The sequence below is a fragment of the Lactuca sativa genome, chromosome 4 (genome assembly GCF_002870075.4).
Source record: "Lactuca sativa cultivar Salinas chromosome 4, Lsat_Salinas_v11, whole genome shotgun sequence".
In the NCBI taxonomy this organism is placed as follows: Eukaryota; Viridiplantae; Streptophyta; class Magnoliopsida; order Asterales; family Asteraceae; genus Lactuca; species Lactuca sativa.
Genome location: NC_056626.2, coordinates 403,413,511 through 403,437,885, shown reverse-complemented (window position 1 = coordinate 403,437,885; position 24,375 = coordinate 403,413,511). Strand labels below are relative to the sequence as shown.

Genomic DNA, 24,375 nt, shown 5'->3' with positions numbered 1-24,375 from the left:
AATCTAAACATCATATTGATTCATATCTAAAGGTTGGAGACTTGGACTTAATGGATTAAGTTGAAAAGATGCACTTTTGATCCCTTTGAGACTTAAAGACTAGATCTTGGTTATTTGGACCACTATAATGGATAAAGTTGTAACTTTCTCCATTATGGAGTTATTAGGAACCATAAAAATGTAATCTTGTACCTTAGTTTCTTTCCATGGATGAGATAGGATGTATTAAAGAGTTAAGAAGTTCGGATTTTTGACATTGTACACTTAATAGCCATGCAAGATCGTAAAATTGGAAACTTTATGATTAAGAACATCGTTTGAGTGCTAGATATGGATTTTGGACGAAATAGCTTAAGGATTAAGCTCTTGATGGGAAGAAAGGGTGGCAACTATAACGACCCAATGTTCAAAAGAAAAATTTTCATTTTTAAATAGTCAAAACACTTTCCATAAACCATTAAATCTCAATACATTTGTTTTCAAATTCTTAACAATAACAATATTATTCCAATCATCAGAGTGTCCCATAAAAACGCTCGAGAGAGAGTGCATGTCGCGCCATCAAGCCATGCCCTTGCCCTTGGGCTCAAATGTACATGAAATAAATCCACAAATTGTAAGCTAATGCTTAGTGAGTTCCCCAGAGCATACCCCATATACAATCCACATAAACACATATCATATTAGATATACAAGCTACATATACCACATAAGTCATGCATAAAAACATATAAGGATGTCGTGGGCTCCTCCCAAGGTCTTACTCCAGGATGTCATGGGCTCCCCCACATGGTCTTACACCTAAGTTCCATGGGCTCTCCCATGGTGTTTAGCTCGAAAGCCATGGTGTCACACCCCAAAACCAAGAACGGCGGAAACGTTCTGGGGCGAAGGACGTCATGTAAGGTAATCACAACACAGTAAATGTAAATAAGCAAACAACATCATCCATTGCATTAAATATATAAATTTAATACATGCGTGTTCTGTACAGTTTTAGACACCAAAAATATAACGTAAATCAAAATAATAAAATGATGAGTCTTGAGTGCGCTCCATCATCTCAAAAGCTGGCATTGGTACCTGTCTACTGATGACCTGAGAATACAAGTTATTTTGAAAGAGTAGATCAGCATTAAGCTGGTGAGTTCATAAGTATTTTAGTGTCAATGTTTGTTGTCAAAAACGTTTGAACCTGTCTCAATGTATGAGTTTGTAAAAGTTTGAGTCTCTCAGAAAATCCTATATTTTCTATAAAAGTAACCTTCTACCAAGGCTAAACTGTTTTGTAAACTCGTATGTTGTAAAAGTGTGTAATTACCCAAGTATAACTATCATCTGTTAAAATATAGTTTGTACATTAATGCTTAAGTGCGGTTATCACTAAAATATGTAATGGGTAAATCATTGTAGTACTGTAGCTTGGTATAATAAGACTACTGCTGTACCAAATACTACTACCTTAAACCGGATTTATATTAAGGTATAATGTGATAAATTGCACCATGCTATCGATTGGTAACAACGACATAAAGAACGGTCGTAATAACGGAATGACGTTTGGCACCCGCAGACCTGCAGGTCCGGCTGTAGCTAGCAGCAAGGTGTAGGATAGTCAATCCAGTATAGATCTATACGCAAACTCAATGCTCTCCCTCCAAGAGAATTCTGGCTACAACTCGGGCCATGACATTTAAGGCATGCTCCCATACAGTGGATCACATTTGTTATCGTATTCTTGCATATGTGATGAAATGTTTCTCGTTCTAGTATAGTTGTATATGTTCTCATAGTATAGTTGTATATATTCTCTTCCTAGTATAGACTCATGAATGAACTGACTCATTTATCTAGCAGTTGTAATTGTATGATTCTGTGTTACCCCGATGGTAACTTGTTAACGGTGCGTCTAGTACGTATGATTATGGAAGTACTTTTATGTCTATATATGTATATTTGATATATAATTAGTATGGAAACGACCTTCGGATGGTCACCCGAAATCCCACCAGACCACATCCAAATCGAGAAAAAGGAAATAGGGTGGATGGCCTTCCTAAGCACTTTAAACATTATTTATACATCTATACATATATGGGCATGCAATTTATAATATAAAAGCATAAATAACATAAGTATTATTTTTAAAGAAAGATTGACTTGATGTCAATCTATAAAACAATTTGAAGGCATAGATTTGATTAAAACAGTTTAAGTATAAGGAACATTTGTTTAAATCACAGTTGTAGTATAAATTTGAAAAGTAAATGGGTTTGGAAAATATTTTGAAGTAAAACAGTTTGATAGACAGTTTGAATAGTGATAAAATCACTGGTTTCCCTAGTTATTAATCACATGTGATTGAAACAATAACTACAAGTATTTAACTTGTATCCCCCCCCCCTTGAAAGCATATAAAAGAATTTATAAAGTATTTAAAATGTAGATTAAGGGGCATGAAACTCACTTGATTGATTGAAGAAAGCGAGATGGAAAACCGGGCAGAGTTTCGTCTCGGAAAACGGATTTTTCTCGGGATACTCGGGAATCTTGGGAGTAAAATCGACCCTCGGGACTTGAGCAAAAAGACTAGAGCTTCGGGTTTTAACGGGCACGAAAATCGAGGCAAGATCGTGAGAGAAAAGAGAGAAGTGAGCAAAATTTTCGGAAAGCCTCGCATTCTATTTATAGGAAGGCTGAACCGCCTCGGTACGCGGGGCGTACGCTCGTACGCAGCGCGTACGCGTACGTCATGCATGACCGAAGCCTCGACTGCCTCGGCTTCGGATGGGACGGGTCGCTGGGGAGGCGGGTCGGACGGGACAGCGGGTCGGATGGGACGTCGGGTCGGACGCTTCGGACGGGTCGGTCGGGTCGGAACCTCAGATAGGGCGACGTGGACGATCCGAGACCCTCGATCTCAGTACGCGGGGCGTACGAAGGTACGCGGGGCGTACTTCGGTCCTATCCGATGACTCCCCTTCGGATAATACCGAGAGTTTATAATTAAATTTATATTTATTTTAAATAAACTTCAAAAATTCATATCTCCCTCATACGAACTCCGTTTTTGACGTTCTTTATATCCACGCGAAGGTGAGACCATGATCTACAACTTTCGTTTAGATTCCGTTGGCAAATTCCGAAATTATTTTTATTATTTATTTATTAAAATGACGTGATTAAGGAATTTCTTCAAAAATTCATAACTTCCTCAGCCGAAGTCAGATTTGAACGTTCTTTTTATGTACGCAAACCTTGATATGATTCCTACTACTTTATTTAACCCGAATAAGATTTTAGGAAGGTTACATTTTGACCTAAATTTGATTGGTTTTACATTACATTGACTCGAAATATCGGGTTGTCACATCATCCCCCCGTTAGAAGGAATTTCGTCCCGAAATTAGAATTTTAAGCAAGTTAGAAATTACAAATAACTAAGCAAAAAGGTGAGGGTATTTCAGTTTCATCTGATCCTCACGTTCCCAAGTGAATTTCGGTCCTCGCTTGGCATTCCAGCGAACCTTCACGATAGGGATACGGCTTTGCTTTGTCTGCTTGACCTCACAGTCCATAATCTCTACAGGTTCTTCCACAAAGTTGAGGCTCTCGTTGATTTCGATCTCGTCGAGTGGGATTACAAGAGTCTCGTCGGATAGACACTGAATGTACGTTACGAAGTGCGTCTGGTAGTTCAAGTTTGTAAGCTACGGGGCCGACTCTTGCAAGAATCTCGAAAGGCCCTATGTACCTCGGATTAAGCTTTCCATGCTTGCCGAAGCGTATCAAGCCCTTCCAGGGTGAGACTTTGAGGAGGACTCGGTCTCCCACCTGAAATTCCAAAGGTTTCCTTCGTTTATCAGCGTAGCTCTTCTGTCGGTCTCTAGAGGCTTTCAATCGTTCACGGATCTGAACGATTTTCTCTGTTGTTTCCCGAATGATCTCCGGACCGGTGAGAGTACTGTCAGAAGTTTGCCCCCTGGCTAATTGGGTATCACCCACCTCAGCCCAACACAGAGGGGATCTGCACTTACGGCCGTAGAGAGCTTCAAATGGAGCAGCCTTGATGCTCGTGTGATAACTGTTATTATAGGAAAACTCGACAAGGGGTAAATGAGTATCCCATGCCTTCCCAAAGTCAATCACACAGGCTCGCAACATATCTTCCAGAGTTTGGATGGTCCTCTCACTCTGTTCGTCGGTCTGAGGATGGTAGGCTGTGCTAATGTCCAGCCTTGTTCCTAGGGAATGTTGTAGTGATTGCCAAAATCTTGAGGTGAACCTACTATCTCTATCGGAGATAATGGACATAGGTACACCATGTAGCCGTAAGATTTCCCTAATGTATGTTCTCGTAAGTTTCTCCATCTTGTCGGTTTCTTTGATAGGCAGGAAGTGTGCAGACTTGGTCAATCTATCAACGATGACCCATATGGTGTCAAGTCCACCCGTCGTCTTGGGCAACTTGGTTATGAAATCCATAGTGATCTGTTCCCACTTCCATTCCGGGATCTCTGGTTGTTGCAGTAAGCCAGAGGGCTTCTGGTACTCGACCTTAACCTTTGCGCAAGTAAGGCATCTACTTACGAAGGTAGCAATTTCTGATTTCATATTAGGCCACCAGTATAGCTTCTTAAGATCCAGATACATCTTATCTGAACCTGGGTGGACGGAATACCGAGTGTTGTGCGCCTCGGTCATGACCAAGTCTCGGAACCCACCGTGTTTCGGTGTCCAGATCCGGTTCATGAAATATAAGGCTTTGTCACCCTTGGCTTCTAAATTCTTGTCCATTCCTCTAAGGGATTCATTCGTCACATTTTCAGGTTTCATGGCTTCAAGTTGAGCCTCCTGAATTTGCTTAGACAAGTGTGAATGGATGGTTATTGACAACGACTTGACCTTGCGACCAGAATATTCCTTCCGACTTAGGGCGTCTGCTACTACGTTGGCTTTACTCGGATGATAACGAATATCGCATTCGTAATCACTGAGTAGCTCGACCCACCGTCGTTGTCTCATGTTGAGCTCCTTTTGATCGAAAATGTGTTGTAAACTCTTGTGGTCGGTAAAGATAGTGCTCTTCGTTCCATACAAGTAATGTCTCCAGATCTTCAGAGCAAACACCACTGCTCCTAGTTCAAGATCGTGGGTCGTGTAATTAACCTCGTGTGTCTTCAATTGTCTCGAGGCGTAGGCGATGACCTTACCCCGCTGCATCAGAACACATCCGAGCCCTTGATTCGATGCATCGCAATAAACTACGAAGTCTTTTATTCCTTTGGGAAGGGATAGTATTGGTGCGGCGCACAAGGCTCGTTTGAGCGTTTGGAATGCTCTTTCTTGTTTCTCTTCCCAGTCAAAGGCCACGCCTTTCTGGGTTAGGGTTGTAAGAGGTTTCGCTATTCGAGAGAAGTTCTGAATGAATCTGCGGTAGTAGCCAGCGAGACCTAGAAATTGACGAATTTCTGTAGGCGTCTTCGGTGCTGACCAGTTCTCAATGGCTTTAATTTTGGATGGGTCCACGTGGATTTCCTCTTCGCTTACTACGTGTCCTAAGAATTCAACTCTCCGGATCCAAAATTCACATTTCGAGAATTTCGCATAAAGCTTCTCTTTTCGTAAAGTCTCTAGAATTTGTCGCAGATGATCGCCATGTTCTTTCTTACTTCGGGAGTAGATCAGGATGTCGTCAATGAAAACGATGACGAACTGATCCAAGTAGGGTCGGCATACTCTATTCATCAGATCCATGAAGATTACGGGCGCATTGGTCAATCCGAATGGCATCACCACGAACTCATAATGTCCGTAACGAGTTCGGAAGGCGGTCTTCGGCACATCCTCCTCTAGCACTCGTAACTGGTGATATCCGGATCTCAGATCATTCTTAGAAAAATAGTTCGCCCCTTGCAGTTGGTCGAATAGGTCATCTATGCGAGGCAGAGGGTAACGATTCTTGACCGTCAGTTTGTTGAGTTCTCTGTAGTCAATACACATACGGAAGGATCCGTCCTTCTTCTTAACGAACAAGACCGGTGCTCCCCAAGGTGAGAAACTCGGTCTTATAAAGCCCTTGCTGAGCAGTTCGTTAAGTTGACCAGAGAGTTCCTGCATCTCAGCTGGTGCTAAGCGGTAGGGCGACTTGGCTACTGGGGTAGCTCCTGGGACTAAGTCGATTCTGAACTCGACTTGTCGTTGCGGAGGTAACCCGGGTAGTTCTTCTGGGAAAATGTCGGGGAAGTCGCTCACTACAGGGATGTTATTTAGTTCTTTCGTTTCGAGGCTCGTGTCGACGCGTGAGCAAGGAATGCATGGTATTCCTTACGCAGGTATTTCTGTGCTTGAATACTTGATATGATGCGAAGACTTGCACCGGGTTTGTCGCCATAGACTATAAGAGTTTCGTTAAACGGAAGGTTTAGACGGACTGCTTTCTCGAAGCACATGATGTCGGCACGATGAAGGCTTAACCAGTCCATGCCAATGATAACGTCGAAACTTTTTATTGAGACTGGCATGAGGTCGATTGGAAATGAATGGTTATCTAGAGTTAGGGTACAACCTAAGTATATGCTACTTGTATTTTCAGTTTTTCCATTAGCCATTTCTACTGTGAATAGTTCTTTGAGTGCGTGCGGTGGTTGATTAAGCATGCGAGCAAATTTATGGTTTACGAAGCTTCGCTCCGCTCCACTGTCGAACAGAATGCATGCATAGGAGTTATCGAGGAGGAACGTACCGGTCACCACTGTCGGGTCAGCAACTGCTTCCCCGTGGCCTATAGCTAGTACCCTCCCTGCTCCTCCCGCATTCCTCGCTTTGGGGCAGTCCCTCTTAAAGTGGCCTGCTTCGCCACATCCATAGTAGGTTGGGCTCGCGCCAGAGCCAGGGACTTGGTTGATAGGTTGTGCCAGGAACTTACAGAATCGGACGGTGTGTCCTTTCCTGTTGCAGTTAGAGCACTGCATTTCACGGCAGGGGCCGTTGTGGTGGTAGTTGCATTTGTTGCACTTGGGCGAACTTCAGCATACCGACTCACCGGAGCTGTAGTAGTAGCAGTAGGGGTTATTGCGGCATGAATTGCCACCATTTGCTGCTTTTTGGCAGCCTGCTGCTTCTTCTTTTCATCCCAGAATTTCCGCTTAGTATCGGCGGGTTTGGAGGGTTCCGGGATGGCTAGGGTGGTTGTGGTTGCAGGGGTTTTGACTCCATGGTCAATGAGTCGTTGTGCCAATCGTTTGGCACTGTCGAAGGTAGCGGGGTTTGACGCTAGCACATTCCCCTGATACGGAGGCACTAGCCCCCATATGTACCTCTCGATCTTCTTCCCCTCGGTGGGAACCATATTGGGGCAGAGGGCCACCAGCTCGCTGAATCGGGCAGTATTCCTCAGTCATGAGGTCTTTCATTGTTTCCCAGCCCATGTCGTTGGCTACGACAAGAGTTAGTGCCTTAACATGGCTGTTCCACCATGTCAGGGCCTTTCCTTCAAAAGTGCATGCAGCGTACTTGACTTTACTCGCCGCAGGACATGAACAAATTTCGAAGACTGATTCAGTCTTCTCGAGCCATTGCGAGAGGGCAATGACTCCGCCGGTGCTGTAAAAAGGCTTCGGTTTGCCATTTGTGAAATCCTTGTATGAGCACTCTCTCGAGCGCACAGGGGTTTCAACCGGTGTTGACTCCACAGGGGTTCCACCTCTACTGGCATCAGAAGAGTGATACTGAGCCATGGCAGTTGCCACTGCTGCAGCTACGGCAGCATTCAGGGCTATAGTATCGATGACTGGAGGCGGAGGAGGTGGTGGTGCAGGATTATTCCTGGGAGATTTGCGAGGAGGCATCTTTCAGCTATAAGTTTATAAAGATAAGAAAACGGTAAGAATCAATTTGTAAGCAACATGAGAGTGACACATGGACTAACTAAACATAGTCCAACAGTTGAAAGAGTGCTTGAAACCACAATAAGAAATATTAGTAGGAAAGCACAAGTGTATAGATTCTTCCCCAGATAGATAGATCAAAGAAAATACTGGTATTACCGATGTAATAAGTTCAGGGAAAATCGACCTAACAGTAGGTCATACATCATACCATATAGAAAAGTTTGACAGTTCTTAGATTTCAAATTTGAGTACGGAAAGTTAGAAATATTTTACACACAAGTGCTACTTGGAGCACACATGTTTAAAGGCTATCCTTTAATTAAAAGACGGAGATGTACTAGACATCAACCAACGGCGATGGGAAAATACCGGGCGAGTACTGCGGTCGGACATTTGACGAAACACCCCTTGAATGTGTCGATCCTGAGTCCTCTGACGAGCTCGAAATTCCAAAATTTCAGCTCGTAAGGCAGCTAACTGCTACTGCAGGGTTTTATTTGTTCTCCGGGTCCGTTTCATGTCTTCTTCAAGACGGCGGATGCGGACTGTGTTGACACCTGAGATGGCATCAAACTCTATGACCCGGTCGATGGCTGCTCGACCTTGCTCGACTTCACAAGCTAATCTGTGGATAATGACAGGCAGAGTCCGGTCAGCAGAGCCACCATCGCTGACGTTGTGAAAGCTTCGGTCCCCAAAGTATGGTAAGGGTTGACCCTGTTCATCACTCCAGCGATTCAAGTTGTTTGCCCACAGGGAGTAGGACTTGGAAACGCTGGTCGAGGGTTGTTGTTCGGGGCTTGACCTACTAGCGGTAGGTTGTTGACTTCAGGCTCGGAGTCAGATCCATCAGAAAAGCCTTCTTCGAGGTGATCATCCAAAGGGATTAGATGCTCATCATCGGGCTCTTCATCGATCCACCCGGCATTGCCTTCATTTGGAAAGTACTGGTTGCCGTGAGGGAATCTAGCCATTAGATCTACGTGAGAAGAGAGGTATACGAATATAGTATACGTGTAACTAGTAGTACAAAATACACCTATAGTATTTTAAGTTTAAGTTTTACTGATCTTCTTGTGGTGTTGTTGGTAAGTTTTTAGACTTGTTAACCTGTCACAACCATTCTAGGGCATGTGCTAATCACTCCTAGGACCAGCATAGTTGATCAGGCTATGCCATTCCCAGGACTGACTATACATCCCCGAGCTTACTTGTGATATTTAATAATCGTAATACTTTTGTTCTTGTCATTGTGACACTGGTTTTAGTATGAATGCAGAATAGTATACTTAATTAAATATTTTAATATTTAAAGTATAGACCCTGGTCAGAGTTTAATCCCAAATGCGTTTATAGTTTAGTATATCTTTTATGGGTTGATATACTTAATTCACTGTAAACTAGGCTCTGATACCAATCTGTCACACCCCAAAACCAAGAACGGCGGAAACGTTCTGGGGCGGAGGACGTCATGTAAGGTAATCACAACACAGTAAATGTAAATAAGCAAACAACATCATCCATTGCATTAAATATATAAATTTAATACATGCGTGTTCTGTACAGTTTTAGACACCAAAAATATAACGTAAATCAAAATAATAAAATGATGAGTCTTGAGTGCGCTCCATCATATCAAAAGCTGGCATTGGTACCTGTCTACTGATGACCTGAGAATACAAGTTATTTTGAAAGAGTAGATCAGCATTAAGCTGGTGAGTTCATAAGTATTTTAGTGTCAATGTTTGTTGTCAAAAACGTTTGAACCTGTCTCAATGTATGAGTTTGTAAAAGTTTGAGTCTCTCAGAAAATCCTATATTTTCTATAAAAGTAACCTTCTACCAAGGCTAAACTGTTTTGTAAACTCGTCTGTTGTAAAAGTGTGTAATTACCCAAGTATAACTATCATCTGTTAAAATATAGTTTGTACATTAATGCTTAAGTGTGGTTATCACTAAAATATGTAATGGGTAAATCATTGTAGTACTATAGCTTGGTATAATAAGACTACTGTTGTACCAAATACTACTACCTTAAACTGGATTTATATTAAGGAATAATGTGATAAATTGCACCATGCTATCGACTGGTAACAACGACATAAAGAACGGTCGTAATAACGGAATGACGTTTGGCACCCGCAGACCTGCAGGTCCGGCTGTAGCTAGCAGCAAGGTGTAGGATAGTTAATCCAGTATAGATCTATACGCAAACTCAATGCTCTCCCTCCAAGAGAATTCTGGCTACAACTCGGGCCATGACATTTAAGGCATGCTCTGATACAGTGGATCACATTTGTTATCGTATTCTTGCATATGTGATGAAATGTTTCTCGTTCTAGTATAGTTGTATATGTTCTCATAGTATAGTTGTATATATTCTCTTCCTATTATAGACTCATGAATGAACTGACTCATTTATCTAGCAGTTGTAATTGTATGATTCTGTGTTACCCCGATGGTAACTTGTTAACGGTGCGTCTAGTACGTATGATTATGGAAGTACTTTTATGTCTATATATGTATATTTGATATATAATTAGTATGGAAACGACCTTCGGATGGTCACCCGAAATCCCACCAAACCACATCCAAATCGAGAAAAAGGAAATAGGGTGGATGGCCTTCCTAAGCACTTTAAACATTATTTATACATCTATACATATATGGGCATGCAATTTATAATATAAAAGCATAAATAAGTATTTATAAGACATTTGAAACATAAGTATTATTTTTAAAGAAAGATTGACTTGATGTCAATCTATAAAACAATTTGAAGGCATAGATTTGATTAAAACAGTTTAAGTATAAGGAACATTTGTTTAAATCACAGTTGTAGTATAAATTTGAAAAGTAAATGGGTTTGGAAAATATTTTGAAGTAAAACAGTTTGATAGACAGTTTGAATAGTGATAAAATCACTGGTTTCCCTAGTTATTAATCACATGTGATTAATGCAATCACATGTGATTGAAACAATAACTATAAGTATTTAACTTGTATCCCCCCCCCCCCCCCCCCCTTGAAAGCATATAAAAGAATTTATAAAGTATTTAAAATGTAGATTAAGGGGTATGAAACTCACTTGATTGATTGAAGAAAGCGAGATGGAAAACCGGGCAGAGTTTCGTCTCGGAAAACGGATTTTTCTCGGGATTCTCGGGAATCTTGGGAGTAAAATCGACCCTCGGGACTTGAGCAAAATGACCAGAGCTTTGGGTTTTAACGGGCACGGAAATCGAGGCAAGATCGTGAGAGAAAAGAGAGAAGTGAGAAAAATTTTTGGAAAGCCTCGCATTCTATTTATAGGAAGGCTGAACCGCCTCAGTACGCGGGGCGTACGCTCGTACGCAGCGCGTACGCGTACGTCATGCATGACCGAAGCCTCGACTGCCTCGGCTTCGGATGGGACGGGTCGCTGGGGAGGCGGGTCGGACGGGACAGCGGGTCGGATGGGACGTCGGGTCGGACGCTTCGGACGGGTCGGTCGGGTCGGAACCTCAGATAGGGCGACGTGGACGATCCGAGACCCTCGATCTCAGTACGCGGGGCGTACGAAGGTACGCAGGCCGTACTTCGGTCCTATCCGATGACTCCCCTTCGGATAATACCGGGAGTTTATAATTAAATTTATATTTATTTTAAATAAACTTCAAAAATTCATATCTCCCTCATACGAACTCCGTTTTTGACGTTCTTTATATCCACGCGAAGGTGAGACCATGATCTACAACTTTCGTTTAGATTCCGTTGGCAAATTCCGAAATTATTTTTATTATTTATTTATTAAAATGACGTGATTAAGGAATTTCTTCAAAAATTCATAACTTCCTCAGCCGAAGTCAGATTTGGACGTTCTTTTTATGTACGCAAACCTTGATATGATTCCTACTACTTTATTTAACCCGAATAAGATTTTAGGAAGGTTACATTTTAACCTAAATTTGATTGGTTTTACATTACATTGACTCGAAATATCGGGTTGTCACACATGGGCACCCCCACATGGTCTTACATCTAAGTGACATGGGCTCCTCCCATGGTCTTTACTTGAAGAGTCATGGGCTCCCCCACATGGTCTTACATCCAAGTGCCATGGGCTCCCCCCATGGTCTCCCCTACAAGTATCACGTATATAGCTAGCATAACACTAAGCATAACTAACTATCATACCACATATCTCTACAACAACGAGTATACCACATATCACAAAATGGGTCAACCTTGGTGCCTTCGACCCATTGGTATGGTGAAGAGACTCACCTTTTGTTAATGATGAACTGACAAGCTAAGATCAGATAAACCCCACACTTATAATCATCATGTGATTAACTTGTCACAATCGTGAAATACCATAATTATCCTCAAAGTCAACCCTAGTCAAAGTCAAGGTCAACAGTCCATGTTGACCTTAACTCGTCGAGTGCATCCAACAACTCATCGAGTTACTTGAGTAACCCGTCAACTCGCCGAGTTACCTGTGTAACTCGTCGAGTTCCTCAATGTCCAGAAGAGCAAAAACCCATGCAGACCGAAAACCCCAATCCTTTGCAGAAATCACTCGGAATCTCAAAACCGGGTAAACCCTACTTAACTAGTCGAGTTGGCTAAGGGAATCGACGAGTTCCTTCAGTCCTTTCCATGTTCAGACGTTTTTAAGCTACCCTAAGGCTCCATATTGAAGATCTAGCCTCCTGAGGCATGGTTTCCACATAAAGTTGCAAACTTTACGTGCATGCAAGCTCTTAATTGCCAAAACCAAGCTAAGGGAGGGGTTTTAGCCAAAGAGAAGGAGCAGGCTTGATAAATTTAACAACTTTATAACTTTAAGGACTCAAAGGAGTCCAGATCTGAAGTTGCAACTCTAGATCTTACCCAACACCCTAAATGCTTCACAAATAAACTAGAAATGGCCTAAAACCCAAGAAAAAGGGGATCTAGTGCTAGAATGATCATGGTAACAGCTTGTTACCTTCAAATGGGTGTTCAAAGGTTGTAGATGTTGGATCTACAGTCTCTTTCCCACTCCAAGCTTCTCAATCTTCAAACTCCTTCAATTAAATGCACCAAAAACTCTCTCTTAACCTCTCAATCATAAGGAAACAGCAAAGAACGACTTAGGGTTTCTTCTCTGGGTAGTGAAGTGGTAAGGGAGGCCACAAGAGGCGGATTAAGTCCATTATCTAGGGTGCAAACCCTAAAAATTAGGGTTTGGCTTTACAACGCCTACTTGTCGAGTTGGGGCCTTCCGACTCGTCGAGTAGGATCTAAATCCCGTGTCCTCATAAATGATCTCTACTCGACGAGTTGGAGCTCCCCAACTCGCCGAGTCCAAGCACAAAACCCTAAAAACTTAGATAAATTAAATGATACTTGGAACAGGTGTTACACAACTATGTACGTTGGGCATACCAAAGGGTACGTTGCACGTACGTGGTCAGCTCCTCAACTTTGGTCAAACGTGTAGTACAACCCATGTACATTTTGAGTATGCCCATCGTACTCACCGAGTTGACCTGGATGACTTTGACTTTGACTTTAACCAAGAGTGTGACCTAGGGGTATTTTGGGTATATTGATTAAAAGTTAAGTTTGGTCTTGTTCCAATGAATAGGTGACTGGTAGAACTAATATTTGGAGCAGTGTCCTGTTCAACGATCTTTCAGATTGAGAAGTGAGTTTCCTTCATTGTACTCGTGGGTCGAAGACACCAATGCCGACCCACTAGATTATGTTAATAGAATGTTAGTTATATTCGTGACAATTCCATGTTATGTCTGTTGATGCTTGTTGTCTTTGTGACTTTTGTTGATATGATTGCATGCTTAGTTGTAGGGGTGAATAGACCCAATATCGGTTGAAAGATATCGAAGGAGGTGAAATAGACCTGATACCGGTTGAATAATACCGAATGGGGTAAAATATACCAACTATGTTTAACTTATATGTATGTATGGTAAGGGGCATTTTTGGGAACTCACTAAGTTTTGTTCTTACAGTTTGTGTTTATAGTTTCAGGTAACTCCGGTTGAAATGGAAGGGTCCGACGTGATCGCAACACATCCACCCAAGTTTCTGCACTTTATGATTTTGGGATTGTACTCTGATAACTATTTTTACTTTGATATATTTTTGGAATGATTGAAAAGGATAAATGATAATTATGATTAAATTAAAAATGAAATTTTTACTTTTTTATTTTAGGTCGTTACAATTTGCCCAACATCATACACCTCCAATAGAGTCTAAACTTCATTCCACTGAAGCCAAGATCTCCATTTGCTCAATTTATTGTCCACAATCCTAAAATAAGAACTTTTCGAAATAGGATGTTACAACTCCACGTCTCGTTTGCCAACATTGACATTCATACATAAAATGTATAAAATGGGATGTTTGATACTTGTGTTAAAATGCAAGAGTTATTTTTGTTGAAATGACTTATATGCATATTTTCTTGTCCTTTTTTTACAATATGGATTCCAAGTTTTTTTACAATATGGATGCCAAGTACAACATGAGTATTGGTTCCAATTCCAACAACATATGTAAACTTGGTTTGGCAGTAAGTATATAACAAATCTATATAATATGAGCGTATTTACTTGGCTTATTTTTGATATATTCATTCCCAGTTACAAGTTCCAAGAACAAAAATGGCCTTATGAATTGTATATTTCCAATTTTTCTTTGATCACATCGTGGACAAGAATGGTCGAGTCGACACGTAATAGCTCATGCCAGGGGCGTGTTGCCGTATTGTATGTGATCCAAGGGTAAAAACTAAAAGCCTTTTACACCTCCAGTTCCGATTCTTTGGACCGGTTTACCCTATAACTAATATTCCCAAAACTGATATATAACCAAATGACAAATCTCTAAATATTACTAAAACAAAACCTTAAATTCTTCAATAAAGAAACAAGAACCCTTGATTGCATTTCCCTTCTTTAGTCTCCACCTTAGGATCATTTTGCTGACATCATCCAAAAAAATACACGCGCCCCCAATAAAACTTCCTTCTTACGATTCATTCCTAATTTCATTCTTATGTTTTCTCTCTACACAATCAGCTCCCCATGAAACTCAATAGATATGAACCCTAACCCCTTCGATATGCGTAACCCCATTGATTTCATGTATACATGGAATCGATCCTATGCGTTCTACTTCTGCTGATATGGAATCGATCATATGCGTAACCCCAGGAATTCTTGAGGGGCACCGCGTCGACCATCAACGATTTTCGATCCTGTGTGTTCTACTTCAGATGCAGATGAAATATGTTGAAGCTCGATTAGGAGATTGAGTTCTTTATGTAGATAAGATTTTCAAAACCCTAATTTCTTTATCAATTACAATTTCATTTTTATGTTCTTTAAAGGGCAAAGTGAAGTTCAAAACTATTTTCTGAACTTATCCTATTGTAGGTTTTATCACGTCTTTCTGAGTTGGAAACCACTTTGGATGTTGGAATTTTTCACAGGAATGCTGCTCTTCACTCCATTGGGTTTCGTTTAATAGTATAGATGAACATGGTAAGGTGTGCTTATTTGTGGCTTCATGTATTAAAATTATCATACATTGAGAGTGATGTTATTTCTGTTTTTCTAAATATTATGTTGTATATTTTATGTGATAACATTCTAGGTTAAAAGAGAGAAAGTTGTGTCCGATTTGGTTGGTCTTCCGATTCTGTCTGTTTTCACTCCCTGATATTGTATGCTCTCATCCAATTTTATTGGTTTCTTATTCATCTTCTATCGATCTCGGTTTTTTATTTAATCTAATCAGGTAATTACTTACATGCATTTCCAGATTCTGTAGCCCTAACTTTCATCCGTTCCTTTTTCCTGTCATTGTTTCATCCGTTCCCCATAATCCCATTATCATTGTGATGAAATTCTTTCGATTTTGTTTTTGTTTAGCTGCATGTGTAAATATGATAATCAAGTTTTTTTTTGTTATGGGTTTCGATTATGGGTGTGGTCTAGAGAAAACTTGGCAGATTTAGGTTTTTCTGTCTACAACTGAGACAATGTTCAATTTTATGCTTTTTTTTCTTAATTTTCTATCTGCAATTATGCATATTTCTAGGTTTGGTCCCGTAGTCTGTTGATTGATGTGAAGGCAGACACGTTCTGATCCATGTTCACCTTACCAGCGAAACAATATTGGATAAGGTATGGTCCTGCCATCTCTTTTAATCCTCAGTTACATCAATTAGATGTGTTGCATCCAAATATGTGTGCTTGAGATAAATATCAAAAACCCATAGAAAATGGTATTTTTAGCTTTGTAATTCTCATTAATCTTTTGGTTTCTTACAATTTCAGATTACAGATTTTTGGTGCATTATATATTTCAAATTTTTTGAAGCATTATATATTTCACTTGATTTGGACTTTTAAAATTAGTTTTTTGTGACTCTATTTTTCGTTTACTGATTTTCTGATAAAATGACCAAAATGGCTATCAAAATCTAAAAAATCGTCCGTGGAAAATCACCAAATTATCCAAATTGCCACTTTTCTATTCTTTAGAAAATCACCAAATTACCACTTATATGTTTTCTGGAAAAAATAACCAAAATGCCACATTTATGTTATCTAAAGTAAATCTAACTGCCACTTTTTTTGTAATCTGGAAAAAATGACCAAATTGCCACTTTTTTTTATCTTTTTTAAAATAAGTGACCAAAATGAAAAATGCTATTTTTAGAGTTTTCAAAGTAGTATGCTATTTTGATATATTTTCGAAGTTAGAAAATCTGTTAAAATAACAACCTACTAACTGTTTTGATCAATTTTGACCATTTAAGTATATTTTTTTTTTGTCATTTTGGTCATTTTTTTTTTAATTTCAATCAGATAATATAAAAAAGTTAGTATTTTGTTCATTTTTAATCTGGAAATGCAGGCAAAAAAGAATACAGTTGGTCCTTAAGTCAAGTTGAACATATAAGACTATTTTTGTTATTTTTGTCATTTTCTTTAAAACCCTCATTTTGCTCATTTCAATTAGTCAAAAAGTTTAAATTAGTATTTTGGTCATTTTAAACTTTACATTATACTAACACAACACATGTCGATTGTTATGCTCATTTTAACTGCTCAAGTTTATTTTTGTCAAGTATACCAATTAAACCATTTCGGTCATTTCAATCAAGTTAACCATAAGAAAATTTGTGCTTTGGTCATTTTAAACCTCAATTACATATACAAAAGAACGCATTTAGACCATTTTGGTTACTTTGACATGCTAATTCTATTTTTGTTAAAATTGTCATTTTGGTCATTTTGCTTATTTCAATTAGGTAAAACATATGTGGTTTCTATTCTTATCATTTTAAACTCACCTTCACCATACATAATAATGTATTTGGACAAATTTGATCATTTTTACCATTCAAGTCAATTTTTGTCATTTTGGTCAAAAAGACTGTTTTAGTCATTTCCTTTTCATTTCAATCAGATAAAACATAAATAAATTTGTATTTTGGTCATTTTTATTTTGGAATTGTAGGTACAAAAGCATACAATTGTTCCTTTTTCAACTTAACCATTTAAGGAAATTTTTTAATTTTTTAAATATTTTTTTATTATACCATTGTATTTTTTTTAAAGAGAAATTATACCATTGTATTTAAATAGTACAATGCTTTTATTTTATTTTCATTTTTTTCTTAGAATTTTAATTTATGGATGACAATAAAAGCATGGATTAAAAGATTAACGCTGAATGCATGACATTTCATTGAACTGTGGCATCTAATTTTTATTTATTTTCATTACAACATTGTCATAGGTATGTGAATCCGGAAAAAATGACCAGATTGCCACTTTTCTAAAATTTTGAAAATAAATGACAAAAATGAAAAAAAAATTTCTATATTCAGAGTTTTCAAAGTAGTATGCTATTTTGATATATTTTCGAAGTTAGAAAATATGTTAAAATAACAACCTACTTTCAGATTTTCCAATTTCACATGTTTTTACCATTTTTCCAGTTTTAGATATTTTTACTATATTTTCCAATTTTACCGGTCTATATTTACTGTTTTCCAGTTTTAGTTATGTGTTACTCCTACAACAAAGATGGTTCAGGTGCTTTTCATTTTATGATAATGATGTGTTGAATGTAATTATAGTCTTTCTTTAAACATTCTTTTTGTAATTCAAGGGAATATTTCAAAAGGTTTGTTTAAACATTAGTAAGAAAATCTATGTTTTACTTGAAACGGGCAAACATCGGATTATAGTGATTGAATTCTTTGATTATTGCAGAAAACTTAGATCATGTTGTTGTGGCTTTGAATCTTTGATATTTGAAATCATAAGTTCTTGTGATAGACGGAAAACTCTGATGATGGAGATATTTTTAGGCATGTCATATGTAAATGGTCATAAGCAGATAAGCTTCCTAGAGTGAATGCATGTAATGAGCGGTCGTTGTAACTTGGAAGGGGTAGTTTTGTAAAATATCAGAGAATCTATGTAAATTAGTGTTAAAACAGAACATGTAAAAGAGTGTCAAAATAGAATTTCAAAATGAATTTATTATTATTTTTTAGTTATTTTGTATGGAGAATGAAGTTTAAAACTAGGGATGTCAAAAAGTTCCGTGGGACCCCGTTCCCGTGGGTGCCCCGTCCCGTTTGGGGGATTTTTTTTTAAAAAAATCGGGGGCGGGGACGGGGGCGGGGGCAAGGTTAACCCCCGTTTTAATTTCGGGGGCGGGGCGGGGGTAGGCAATCCCGTCCCGAAATCCCATGGGGACCCGTTAATAAATTACACATATATTTACATATATTAATTATATAAATATAATAAACAATAACATGATTTTGAGCTTCCAAAATTCATCAAAAAACATGTTTTTAAGTTGTTAGCATAATTTTTTAAAATGCCATAACTTTTTTATTTTTAACATATAAAATTCCGCTATAAATAATTATTTTTTATCTAAAAAATAGCTTTTTTTTTTAGCCTAAATAACAACTTCTTTTAGCAAAAAAAAAAAAAGTAGCCCAAAATCAATCGGGGGCGGGGGAACGGGGGCGGGGGCGGGGGTAGGAAGGCTGAACATTCCGGGGGCGGGAGCGGGGGCTGGGGAACGGGAAAATTTCGGGGGCGGGGGCTTGAGATGCACTCCCCGCCCCATTTGCCCCCGTTGACATCCCTATTTAAAACATAATAAAATATTAAAATGGACTCATGTAACAAGCAATAGGAATAACTTAAATGTTTATGATTTTTCATATAATGACCATTTTTGTAATTTAACATTTAATAACTATGTTATCAAACTTTTTTTTTTTTTTTTCTGTTTATAACAAAAATACATTGCTTTTTGTTGCGTTTATAGAACCATGGCATGTGACCTGATTGCAAGCAGAAGCAAATTATTTTTTTATGGTTGGAACAATAATAACATCTTACTTTTATTTCTTGCCACTAATATAAAGAGTGCATTTTATTTTATGCCAACAATAGCAACTTACTTATATTTCATTTGACATTTTGAAAAATAAAACATTTATCTTAAAAACAATTGTAAATTGCCCAAAACAATTTTTTTGAGAGAAAACAGTTATTTATGAAACTTGAGGGTTTTCTTGACAAATTGCAAACAATGTTGCAGGAAGTACTTCGGTGCACGTGTATTTATGTGAAGACCAAATCAAATAGACTATTATTATTATTATTATTATGTGTTTTAACGTAAACAAATATAAATTATTTATTTACTTTCCTATTTTCTTAATAACAATATACATTGTCTCTCATTTATCTTAACTAAGACATAAAATTATTTTCTATGTGGCATGTATTATAACCTATGTTCTTTTTTCTTCCAAATAGATTTTATTTCTTTTGTTAACATAATGTATGTATATATACAATTGTTATGGGCCATTTTATATGTTTGGGCTATACATACACCTTCGTGTCAAAGAAGATGAAGAAGTTTATATTTTTATTTGTTTATTATAAGTTATAACATTCTATTATTACCTATTCTATGAATAATATTATATTTTTAAGAATTTTATATAGGACACATAGAGACATTATAAACCGTTTGGATGCAAAAAGTTAACTTTGTCTGAAAACTAAATCTAATTGCTTTCAACAAAGGCAATTTCATGTAGTTGTTCGTTTTGCTATGACCATTAACAAAAGTCAAGGACAATCATTATTAAATGTTTGATTATACTTATGTAGACTTGTCTTCACTCATGATTAGACCTGGCAATTTCAGACACGAAGACACGAATCTGTGAGAGACACGACACGACACGAATACACGACACGGATACATCTTAAAATTTGAGATAAAGCTTATTTTTCATCATGTAATCGTATCGTGTCAAATTCATGGCTGACACGTTTTCATGACACGAATACACGAATTGCCAGGTCTACTCATGATCAGTTATATGTCATTGTTTCTCGCGTCATAAGTAAAAAATGCTTTAAGGTACTCATATGTGACGAGGATGGTAATCCAACTAATAAAACAAAAAATGTTGTCTACAAAGGGGTCCTTCAACAATTATAGATATTATGTCATTTCATTGTTTTTTTTCTGATATTTCAATATTACTAATAATGCTAATTTTGCTTTTGTTAGTTTATTATTTTTTTAATATTATGCAGCTCATTATACATTTATATGTACGTTGTTTATATGCTCCACGCGTTTTACGCGGGTCATAATCTAGTACCAAATAAGAGGAAAAGTAATAACCCATAATTTGACAGGTTAATCTAATTCGGTGCCAACCACTACCAATTCCGGTTTGTTTTTTCGGTCAAAACCTTCATCCTTAATGTCAATTATCAAATTGGTTGGACGTAATAACTATCGTCGATCAGACTAGAAAATTTATACACTACATCCGTCGTCAAATTCGTTGAATCAACCATTTTGCAAACCTAATTTGGGTAAAAGATTTTATATATACGTTTACATAAGTTATTCAATTAACCAATTGGCGACCAAATTTAGTAAAAGCTTTTACGTATACAATTACGTAATTAGTTATTTAATATCTATATCAATTACTCAAAAATAACCCAAACAATTTAACCCGTTCTACGGTCTTTTTGATTTTGAGTTTTAACCTGAGGCTCACTATGGATAATATTGGGCCTTCCTAAAGCCTTTATGTCATAATTCAAAGGGCCTCTAAAAAATTGCTAACAATGGAACCCTAGAATCGCCGTTGATGGCCGTCGCATACGCCTCCGTTCGCTCTATAAATCAACTGTTGACTTGCTCTTTCAAATCATTCATTCTTCAGGTGATATATTTATTAGGATTATTTTGATTTGGTTGAATTCTGTGTTAATTGATTTTGATTTATGATTCGAGAAATGAATGGCTGTGACGATCGATGCTTATATTCTGACACCTCTTGTATGAGAACAGTCTCGAAAGATGCTGTTCGTTGAGCACATTAAGCAACTCTCTGAGCCTTTTTCTTTTCCTAATACTTATCGTTTTGTTGAGCTTCGCTTCTAATTGATTTGATTCTTATAGCTCTTCGGTTTGCAAATTTGTTGTGTAATTTGAAGTAAGATCTTAGCGTTTATGTTTATTTTTCTAACATGAACGACTATCTTAGACCCCTTTTCGCTTCTTGATTTCTACGGATTTCTAAAGAAGTTTATGTTTATCGATCGGAAATTCAGGCAACCTCTTTCTGAATATATTTATGAGAAGGAAGGTGTTAATCTGGTCGGAAATCAATATCTTTTGCTCTTCATACTTGCTGAGACTTAATAGTTTTTGAAGCTGGTATAGTAAGCAATAAGGACATCTATCAAAACTTTTTTAATTGAATAGAAATTTTTTTGTTTTAGATCTTAAACAAAAAGTTTGCTGCTCTTTCTTGCTTGTGTTAGATCTTATTTTGGAAATTAAGTTTGTAATCAAGTTAATTGGTTTTTATGAACTTGTAACGGTATAGAAAAATTCATAGCAAACAAATAGTCTAACATCTTAATAAGATAAGAAATCCAACATAAAAAATTCAACAAATAGTCTAACATCTTAGTAAGATAAGAAATCCAACACAAAATGGTTTGCAGAAACTCTGGTTTAGTCCGACGTTACCAATCCCTTACAAACAAGAAAATGTTCTTTGTTCGCGCTGTAACATAACCTGATAACCTTCAAATGACGTATCTAAGAGCACCAACATTGTAAAAATTTTAATGAGTTGTAGAAAATGACTTATAGGAACGGTGTATAAATATAGTAATTAGTTATAGATGAAATCGGCTCAAAAACGGGAACAAGTTAATAAAATTCCCCTGATAAATAAAAATATTTTTTTGCTACCTGACATTTTTTTTTTCAATTTAACAAATGTTAATTTGTCATAATTTTGAATTAAAGTTTATTGGTTTTTGTTTGTTTATTTATTTGAATTATTTGTTTAAATTTAAAAGATAAAAAAGCATTTCAATTTTAATAATTTATTATTATTTTTTTATTTTTTATAAATTTAAAGTTTTCAATTATTTATATATTCATATTAACTTTTTTATTATTAGATTAATCCATGTAATATATTAATAATATACAAATGGAAAGCAAAGTCTCTTTCATTTCAAGGCTCTTCTTATATTCGTTCTTGGTCGCTTGCTTTTTATTATTTCAAAGCTCCCAAAAAGAGACGATGACCATCACATGTAGAGAGAATAGAGAGAATACAATTATTTCTATAAAAGACCTTTATACTAAAAACAAGGGAAAATACCGGCAATAGTAAAAAAATGGAAGGTATTTTTAAAATTTAGACATGAAAATGAACATTTCTGGGTATAGACATGCATTCCGCGGAACTACCTCTGCAGAGTTTTGCGAAATCTATTGTAGTTCCGCACCGTGGAATGACAAAATTGTAATTAAATCAACGTATAAAAAAAACTCAAGATCAATTCTGCGAAACTACAGTAAATTCTGCGGAGCTCTGCGAAGGTAGCTCCGATGAATGAATCTTGAGGTTTTTTTTTTTTGTTGGATCGATTGTTCGGGGTTTATATTTATTCACCAACTAATTATTTTTAAGAAAAAATTATGATAATATGATAATTTTTTTTTGAAAATAATTAGTTGGATAATGAATATAAACTCCGAAGAGTCGATGCGTGGAAAAAAAAACCTTCAAGATCCATTCCTCGTAGCTCCGCAGAATGGATTTTTTTTTTTTTTTTTTTTTTTTGACGTTGATTTAGTTACGATTTTGTCATTCCGCGGAGCTACAGTAGATTCCGCGGAATGCATGTCTATACCTGGAAATGTCCATTTTCATCTTTAAATTTTGAAATTACCCCTTGTTTTTTTACTATTATCGGTGTTTCCCCTAAAAACAATCCCAAACTGCAATGTAAACTATAATCAAGGGACCATTTGTGCCAACCTCTTAGAAACTCTAGATGGTTAACTTTAGTGTATATATATATATATATATATATATATATATATATATATATATATATATATATATATATATATATATATATATATATATATATATATATATATATATAATCTTTGGCTATTGGAAAAGTTAGAGGGGCACACCCACACCAAAACCCTCAAATGAAACTTCTCTGAGGCTTCCAAGAGTTGACATTATTGTTTTAAATGTTCCCAAATTTGAGCTATTTCATATCTTTGTTTAGTTTTTGCCAGAAACTTGAGTTGACTTTTTCTTTGATCTATAGAATTGAAAAACAAGAAGATGATGAATGACAAGATGAAAGCTTTGTTGATTGGAGTTGTAGGTGCAGGAATCACACTTTCTGCCTATTCACAAACATACATGACTCCAACTCAGTGTATCGGCACTGGCCTTGTTATACTAATTGTAGGACTTTTTGTCGGAGAAGGTATCCTTCCGGTCTAATTTACTCTTTTTTGTCGTTCACAAAAAAGACTGCTTTTGATCCTTCATAGATATCTGTGTATCTGTGGAGGGTCCAAGAAAAAAGGGACATGTGTCTCGATATCCGGATCTAGATCCGTTGTAGTTTATCTTTTTGTATTTCTTTAGTTTGTAACCTTCATGGTGAATCAAGATCCCTAAAAATATGTCATGGAATCAAATTATTATTTTTCTTTTTCTAGTTGTATGATGACCGATGATAAAATTTAATTGTGTTTGGAAAATACAAACAATTCGAATTGTTCATTTGTTCCGGTACCTGAATTCTATGTTTTTTATTGATAATAGAGTTTGTTTTGAGATTTAAGATTCATACGAATTTTTAGTTTTAGAATTGATGAATGACACAATTTTCCAAGATGGGAATGTGATTATATAATCACAAAAGACGATATGTGAATCTGAAACTTGATGTTCAAAGTTATAGAGTTTGACATTTATAATTAAAGAAAAAGATGTATGATCAATGATGTCTTTTATGAACTAAAATAAGTAAATATTTCTATAAGGCAACAG

General features: G+C 37.1%; 2 long non-coding RNA genes and 2 other non-coding genes across 5 annotated transcripts; all 4 read left to right on the top strand.

The window, feature by feature from the left end:
- Nucleotides 1–14,887: 14,887 nt before the first annotated feature.
- LOC111920502 (uncharacterized) lies at nucleotides 14,888–18,467 on the top strand. Of its 2 annotated transcripts, XR_002859914.3 has the most exons (4): nucleotides 14,888–15,433; nucleotides 15,546–15,689; nucleotides 15,993–16,078; nucleotides 18,182–18,467. It is a non-coding gene; the product is annotated as an uncharacterized LOC111920502 (long non-coding RNA). The 2 variants fall into 2 exon arrangements; XR_002859913.3 differs by lacking the exon at nucleotides 15,546–15,689 and having other exon boundaries at nucleotides 14,912–15,433.
- Nucleotides 18,468–21,011: 2,544 nt separating this feature from the next.
- On the top strand, nucleotides 21,012–24,105 carry LOC111920501 (uncharacterized). The gene is made up of 2 exons (XR_002859912.2): nucleotides 21,012–21,204; nucleotides 23,639–24,105. It is a non-coding gene; the product is annotated as an uncharacterized LOC111920501 (long non-coding RNA).
- Nucleotides 21,284–21,379, top strand: LOC111920510 (small nucleolar RNA snoR1). Its single transcript, XR_002859917.1, has one exon. It is a non-coding gene; the product is annotated as a small nucleolar RNA snoR1 (small nucleolar RNA).
- On the top strand, nucleotides 21,594–21,724 carry LOC111920512 (small nucleolar RNA snoR77). Its single transcript, XR_002859918.1, has one exon. It is a non-coding gene; the product is annotated as a small nucleolar RNA snoR77 (small nucleolar RNA).
- Nucleotides 24,106–24,375: the final 270 nt, after the last annotated feature.